Raw genomic sequence first — 8,805 nt, 5'->3', positions numbered from 1 at the left:
TTTCCATAGGAATATGTGGATGATGTCAGCGCCATCACTATCTACTGGCTGTAATGTCTATGAGTAATTGTCTGGCTGATACAGAGGAGTTAAACAGACATATTTTCTGCCCTTAAAAAAAAGAATCTGTTCAACTCCTCTGCATCAGCCAGACAACTGGAAACAAAATGACCTGGGGTAGTTGGTTGTCCGAGGTTGTTAGTGCTGACATTTTGCTTTTCAAATGCCAGTTTGTTAATTATGCAAACGACATAGCTAGGCCTGTGACAAAAAAAAGCTGGGTATATGCTAGTAGACTATTGACTAGAGTATTGGGGCTATTTAAGCCTAATCCTGGACTAAAAAGATTTTAAAAAACAGGAGGTACAGGTAACTGCCAAAATAAAGGAAACCCCAACATAAAGTCTCTTAATAGGTCGTTGGGCTGCCACGAGCCAGAACAGCTTCAATGAGTCTTGGCATAGATTCAACAAGTGTCTGGAACTCTATCGGAGGGATCTGACACCATTCTTTCACGAGAAATTCCATCATTTGGTGTTTTGTTGATGGTGGAAAACGCTGTCTCAGGCGCCGCTCCACAATCGCCCATAAGTCTTCAATGGGGTTGAGATCATCAAACCATTCAGTGACCACTCCTGCCCTGTGGATGGGGACATTGCCATCCTATGGGGCCAAAATAGTATCCATAATAACAGCATTTTTAGACATGACCCTATTAAAATATAGCTTTTCATTTTTTCCTTTATTTTATTTAGTAAATATTTTCTTAACTCTTCTTAAAATTGCATTGTTGGTTAAGGGCTTGTAAAGTCAGATAACATTGGATTTGATTTGATTTTTGATATGCGATGTTAATTGCTTTGTCACGACTTCCGCCGAAGTTGGCTCCCCTGCCTGTTCGGGCGGTGCTCGGCAGTCGTTGTCACCGTACTACTAGCCGCTACCGATCCCTTTTTCGTTTGTCTGTTGGTTTTGTCTTATTAGTTTCACCTGTATTTTAGTTTAATTAGCTTCCCTATATGTAGTAGTTTGACCCGCCCTTGTTTTGTGCGGGATTGTTTTTTTGTTACTCTGTTGGTTGTGGTTTTCATGTTTGTATTCTCCGGACTGTTTGGTCCTGTGTTTGGGCTGGTCTGTTTTATGTATGTTGGCGTGACCGTTTTTTGGCCGGAGAATAAATCACGATTTACTGAACCCTGCTCTCTGCGCCTGATTCCAACCCACCACTCCTAGTATCCCGTGACAACCCACCACTCCTAGTATCCCGTGACAACCCACCACTCCTAGTATCCCGTGACAACCCACCACTCCTAGTATCCCATGACAACCCACCACTCCTAGTATCCCGTGACAACCCACCACTCCTAGTATCCCGTGACAACCCACCACTCCTAGTATCCCGTGACATGCTTAAAAAAATCAGGAACCACACCTGTGAGGAAATACCTGCTTTCAATATGCGTTGTATCCCTCATTTACTCAAGTAGTTTCTTTATTTGGGCAGTTACCGGTACGTTGAACATGCTCTCTATAACATATAGGGCTGGTTTACTAAAACACACACTAAAATTAGTCCTAGACTAAAACACTATTGACAAAAAGGCTTAATCTGGAAACCAGCCTTTACATGTTATAGCAAAAGCTATCCATTTTATTTCCCCTCTTCCATCCCCCAAAAAATTGAATCAGAAATATGAATTCCTCCTATTTCACTATTCCTCCTCTTTTGCTCCCTTCTCCAGTATCCTCCCTCTCTCCAGGCCTTCTGATTCCCACCATATCCTCTTTTCCTCTCCTGTCTTTGCGTGGAGATGCTATGCGACTCTGGCCGGCTTTCGAAACGGCTCGTCCACATTGCATTAATTCCGAGTAGTGGAGGAATCCAGTATCAGATGTAATGGGTTTGATTCCAGCGCCCTGAGGCCATGTTCTGCAGCAGCCGCTGTAATGGTGGGAGTCTGCCCAGATCCTGCTCTCTCTCTCATCAGAATGCCACTGCTGCTGCCGCGCTGCCTGCGTGCTTTACTGCTGCCTAGATAACGCTAAGGCACACATACACACACACTCTCTCACTCTCTATTTCTGTCTCCACCTCTCTTTCTTTGTCTCTGTCTTGCTCTCTCTTTTCTCTGCTCTCTAACTACCTCGCTCTCTCTTTCACTCTCTCTCTCTCTCTCTCTCTCTCAGCTAGTCTGCCTTCTCACCCTCCATCCCTCTATTCTCTCTCTCTCTCTCTCTCTCTCTCTCTCTCTCTCTCTCTCTCTCTCTCTCTTTCTATCTTCTCGTTCTCGCTCCTTTGATCTCTCCCGCATATCTCCCTACCTCTCTCACTTTCTAACGCTCTTTATCTAACTCCTTCTCTCTCATTCTCCCCAAAGATCTGCCTACCTCCCCACCTCCCACCGCCTCACGTACACTAGTCGAAACGCCTCTCCTCCATAACATGTGTTGTTCCCTAATGATTGTCTCTAAACAAGGGGCTCGTCCCCCAGCAGTCCTGAATGAAGTGGTTGCTGTTAATCTCTCGGCAGAAGGAATGGTAATTGTTTTCTTCACTTTTTTCTTCCTCCTCTCTCCGTCTCTCTACACTTTACATTTTACATTGTAGTCATTTAGCCGACACTCTTATCCAGAGTGACTTACAATTAGTGCATTCATCTTATGATAGCTGGGTGAGACAGCCACATATCAAAGACATGGCAAGTACATTTTTCCTCTGTAAAGTAGTTATTAGCAAACTCAGTAAAAAAATGATGTGTGTGTGGGGGGAGGGGGTTCATTTTAAGATGCCAGGACAGGGAAGAGCTTGGACTGAGCTGAGCGGGAGCTGACCCCCCATAGGAGTAGGAGGGCCAAGAGACCAGAGGTGCTGGAATGGAGTGCTCGGGTTGGGATGTAGGGTTGAGCCGAGCCTGAAGGTAAGGAGGAGCAGTTCATTTTGCTGCTCCGTAGGCAAGCAGCATGGTCTCTCTGTCTCTCCCCGTCTCTCTCCCTCTCTCTAACCCTCTCTCTCTCTCTCTGTTAAAATGAGGCCATGTACAGTCACACCTACTAATAAGGAAATCTGGAGAGTGTTGATATACTGTATCATAACAGAAGAGAAAATGAACTTGACTGAAAAACGGAAGTTATTGTATTCTTATTGTGTTTCTTGTATTTTGGTACCTTCATTTAATTTGTTATGATGCCAGTGAAAACAATAAGATAGTGATGGGCATTCCGAGTTTCTTCAGAAAGCCACAACATTTGGCTCTGTTCATTGAGCTCCCAAACGGCTCCTCATTCAAAATTCTTGAAAATCGATCTAGAACCATGAAAAAAATTGCAAACCTCTAATGTATGCCCAAAAAGTAGGCTACCATTATGTCAGATCATGATATGCACATTACATTTATTTATTTTTGCTAGCCAAATTCATTTGAAAGATTTTTGAACTGTAAAAATGAGCGCGGATTCACCATCTTCGGGACAAACGTTGTAGCTTATTTGCAGATAATCGTTGTTTGAAGCTCAAAACAGCAGAAGTATTACCAGTATACAAACCAGGGAGTCAAATGAACTCATTCACTGATGCGATTCGGTTCCTAACCCCTCCCCCCAGAAAATGAGATGTTCGTTCGCTAACGGCCAACCACTACAATACGACTCACCACCATTGGAGGCAGTGTGGTGGTGATTTTGTTACAAGCGTAAACATGGGAAGTGGCTGCTGATCCTCGGGAATTCCGATTTCATCGTTATGCGCTGCAGTAGTGTAAAAAAAATAAAAGAGCACTATTTTTAGCACCACATGTCAGTAAACAGCGACAATCTAACTTGCACTTGCATACGTTCCCGTTGGGAGATGAATGGGATAGGAATCACAGCTATGACAGAAGTGACTTGACGTAGCAGGTTAGGAGAACTAACGCAGCAGGTTAGGAGCATTGACGTAGCAGGTTAAGAGAATTAGGTTAAACTTAGGAAAAGGATTAGGTTTAGCTAAAATGCTACAGTTGTCAGTACCTCTAAGGTTAAGCAATTCTGCAATCGCTATTTTTTGGGGGGCAAAATCAATCATTCCCGGCATATTATTCGAGGGCTTCCAAATTTGACCAGCACTGCACTATTACCACATAAAACAGTAAAATCATCGCAATATTATCTCATAAAACGAACCGATCGCCGCACTACAAAAGGAGTGCTTGCAATTTCAACCAATCACAGCACATTTATGGTGTAATATGCTTCAATCAAGCCATTACATCAACAAACTTTTTTGAGCGACAAATTGGACTCGAACATGCAACTTTTGGTCCGTACCTTAACTTCACCTAGCTACAACCAGGAAGTAGGCCTAACCAGGAAGTTAGAATCCTTGTAGAATGACCATGGAACGAGACACTGCCAAAACAGCCAGCCAATCACCTTTCTTTAAATGTCCTTTCTCTTCCTGCGACTCGATCCCAGCCAAGTTTCTATAAAAATTCAATAAAGATGCCCAAACCCTCAATAAAAAAAAACGAATGTACTCTTTGCTAATCACATTTTAATATTCAATGAAATATTTGACCCATATAAAATGATGAGGTACAACACTGTACACGCAAAGGTGAGTTTAACTTAGTACATCTCCACTTCCTGCTGCATGTTTTATCATGCATTTAACAGCTATTTTAGCTGTACTGTTTCCTTTTCGGGAATGGAGGTAGCGGATGGAGGGAGGCAGGGATGAGAAGTCGCTGGGGCGGAAATAAAGGTTTATGGCTCGTTCCCTCTCTTTCTCACTCAGGATGAGGTGGAGGGAGAGGGGGGAACAGTTGTTGGAAAATGCCATACTTATTCATCTGGATGATGAAACATTTTTTGTAAGGAACTCAGCGTGGAATGTGTTTTATGTGTCTTTGCCTATTTAGTGTGTTCTGCTTTTTAACATGTGTTTGTGTGCAGGCACGTTCCTCCCTTAAATGTATACATATGTTCCTGTAGGTAGTGTGTTAGGCTATCCAGCGCTCCTGTTCTGCGGTCGTCCCAGGACAGCCAGGCAGGCGGGCGGGGTATTCTGTAGCTTTAGCACTGCCACTGTTGCGTAACGCAAACAGCCCAGCACAATCTGCTGTCCTCTGGCTGTCCTGCAGCTGGAGCCTGTGGGCTTTCCCTGCCACCTCCACGAACACAGCGTTGGAGCCACACGCCTCACACACACACATGCACACACACACGCGCTCACACACACGCACACACATTCAGGCACACCACACAATCCTCTGCACACCAGATGGGGTCCCCAGCCCATTGCATCCATCATATGGTGTGGCTCCCTCTCGATCCCCCCCTTTCCCTCTCTCTCCCTCTCTCCCTCAACTTCTCCCCCTCTCTTTCCCTCCCTCCCCTATCTCTCTCTCTCTCCCTCTCTCTCCCTCTCTCCCTCAACCTCTCCCCCTCTCTTTCCCTCCCTCCCCTCTCTCTCTCTCTCTTTCCCTCTCTCACTCCTCTCTCTCTCTCCTCCTATCCCCCCTCTATCTCTCTCTCTCTTTATCTCGCCACTCCTGCGCTCAGTAACAGGGGAATTCCATCCTTCCAGGAACTCCTGCCAGCTCTGGACCGTGATGATGTGGTGTCTGCTCGTTCTGGGCCCGGGCGCTAACAGTCAGCTCAATTTCTGGTTAACGCCTGGGCTTGTCGTGCTGCTGACAGCATGACAGATGTGGATGAAGTCACCGGAGGACATTCATGTCTTGTCAGGGAAGGCTTCTTCTCAAAGGTCAAAGGGCAGAAGGACCCATGATTTCTCAATGACGTCCAGCTTGGTTTGTGTCAGGGACAGGAATGAAGAAATCGAGGTGGAGGTCGGAGGGACCAGATGTAACGTTTTGAAGGGGGTAAAGTTACCAAGCACTCTGACTAACCACACATGATATAGTGTCTAATGGAGCAGGGTAATCACATTCAACTAGAATACCTGTGAACTCATACTGTCAGGTTTCTTTTCACCACCCTTTAAAGGGGCAATCAGCAGTAGAAACAATATCAACGCGTTTTCCCTTTCTCTGTAAAGAGCTGAGGGACGGGGCTGAAGAAATGTAACCTCTCTTTAATTCATCAACAGAACTATGGATGCAAGGACATCAAAAGTATAGCTTTAACCATGTTTTGAGGCTATATGGTGTTTGTTTACATGTATTTTTTTTACAAACATTGGGGTTAACGACATGCTTATATTTTGGATTCTGATGTGGTATGACAGTGGAACTAAGCTCATGAGGCATTTGCTGTCTAAGTCAAATCTTTCAGGAATGAATGGATACTTATCATTCATTTAAGTTACAGAAATGTATGTAGCAACTGATGATGTATTGCTCTTTGAACCTTTTAATAAATATCCCAGGGAGCAAAATTACTTTGAAATCAGGTTCATTTTCAGCTCTGAACGAGTGTTGAAAATAACTACTTTCCAGATGTTGAAAATACATATTTTCCTTGAAACTATTTGTAATGAACGTTGAAAATTATGTTGCCAAAGATCAGCTCTACATACATTCACCTATATCTAAAGGTAACTACCCAAATAAAAGAGGGACACAAAGTATATTGAAGGTGCTTTCACGCGGGTGTGGATCCTGAGTTAGTTAAGTGTGTGTGTGTGTGTGTGTGTGTGTGTGTGTGTGTGTGTGTGTGTGTGTGTGTGTGTGTGTGTGTGTGTGTGTGTGTGTGTGTGTGTGTGTGTGTGTGTGTGTGTGTGTGTGTGTGTGTGTGTGTGTGTGTGTGTGTGTGTGTGTGTGAACACTGAGGCTGTTCTGGTGGGTCGTGGTGGCCCAACACCCTCAGACAATATGTTGGTGTTTGCTTTATCTTGCCAGTTACCTGTACATGTCAGTGAAGAAAGCATTATATCACATTCAACATTTTAAATAATATTTTTAGTGGAAAATGGAAATAACTGAAGATTGCAGTACGGAATATTTATTATTGCTCCCATCTGTCACATGTATTTATGTTAGCTTTTTCCAAAGCTTAAGAACTGGCAGTGGTCAGACGAAGAAAATTAAGAAAACACTAACTACAATAGAGTTCCCAGTAACTGGATAAGAGTGTCATGCTAAAAGCCTGTAACGGCTTTCATCGGAAGAAGAGGAATCGTCAGACCAAAATGCAGAGGGATACGTGTTCATCTTTATTTTAAGGAACTGAACACCGAATACAAAAATAACAAAAGGAAAACCAGAAACAGTCCTGCAAGGTGACACAAACACTAAACAGAAATACAACTACCCATACCTAAAAGTGGAAAAACAGGCTACCTAAGTATGATTCCCAATCAGAGACAACGATAGACAGCTGTCCCTGATTGAGAACCATACCCGGCCGAAACATAGAAATACAAAAACCTAGACATACAACATAGAATGCCCACCCAAATCACACCCTGACCAAAGAAAAATAGAAACATACAAAGCAATCTACGGTCAGGGCGTGACAAACGCCTAAAATGTACATTTAAAAAAATGAACACTTGCCAAGCACAATGGGTATTATATAAATCTGAAGCCTTCATTGACATCTATGTTTTACAAGTTTGGACAGCACAGTACAGTAGAGCACAGTACAGTACAGTAGAGCACAGTACAGTACAGTAGAGCACAGTAGAGTTTAGTTCAGTACAGTAAAGTCCAGTTTAGTTCAGTAGAAGTTTAGCACAGTAAAGTACAATATAGTAAATTATACTCACTCTACTTTACTGTACATTACTGTACTGTACCAAATCTGAACAAGGCATAGAAATCTATCTTACATTGGGCCAAATAGAGGCAGGTCCGGACTGGACCAAATCTGAACCATACAGACTTCTATAATGAGTTGATATTTGGTCTAATCCGGATCAAGGCCAGGGCAGATCTTTCCAAAGCCCATGGACTTCAGCATTGGATGTTGGATGTTGGGAGGGTCATCACTAGGATGTGTGATTCTGGGCGTGTGAACTGTCACCCTCACCTAAAATCACACTGATTAATCAAATACATGGATGTGTAAGTCAAATGTTGTCAAGGTCTCCATTCAGTTTGTCACGTGCGCCGGGGGACTCATTCCAGACACGACTGACTTGACGTTTTTGAAGTGAGTGAGCGGTCAGGCTTGAAGAGTTGACCCAGTTCCCGCCATGGTGCGCGGTACACACCATAGTCCATAGTCCTCATACTCATATAGGCTAGGTGTGTTCATTAATCACGTATTGATCAAATCCAAACAGAAGCGGGAGGATTGGCCGTTTTTTCCCCCATAAAAAAAACCAAGGGGAATTATACACCACGGAAGCGTGCAGTCAGAATAAAAATAGAAGCGAGGTTTTTGCCTCGGGATGCAGTTGCATTTTTACAGGTCAGACTGTGATCTTCTCTTGAGCTTCTGAGGATGGAAACGCGGTAGGCCTACCTAGTCCTTACATCTCCTGGTCATTACTATTTCATACGAAGCGGGCATAATGCCCAAACACCTCGTAGACTAAAAGTGCCTTTTCATCACCCAATATACTATGATCCATAGACAGTGTGACACCAAGCATATGACGTGGGAAAATTGGAGTGGCATTACCGACTTAAAGCCTATCTGTTTCTCTGAGTCTTCATAGAGAAATCAATAGTGGTCTCCAAAAGAATGAATCTGGAATCCACACTACTACCATGGCAGACGGCCAGCTGAGTGAGTGTGCGGTTTAAACGGCCCCCGCATTCTGCCGCGCACGGCCAGCTATCTAGGTGTCTTAATCGCTCGGCTCTCCACTTCTCACGCCTAGCACTGCTCTTCTTCCTCATTCCCTCCCTCCCTCGG

This window comes from Oncorhynchus nerka, linkage group LG24 (genome assembly GCF_034236695.1).
Source record: "Oncorhynchus nerka isolate Pitt River linkage group LG24, Oner_Uvic_2.0, whole genome shotgun sequence".
Classification (NCBI taxonomy): Eukaryota; Metazoa; Chordata; class Actinopteri; order Salmoniformes; family Salmonidae; genus Oncorhynchus; species Oncorhynchus nerka.
This window is presented reverse-complemented; position numbering follows the sequence as displayed.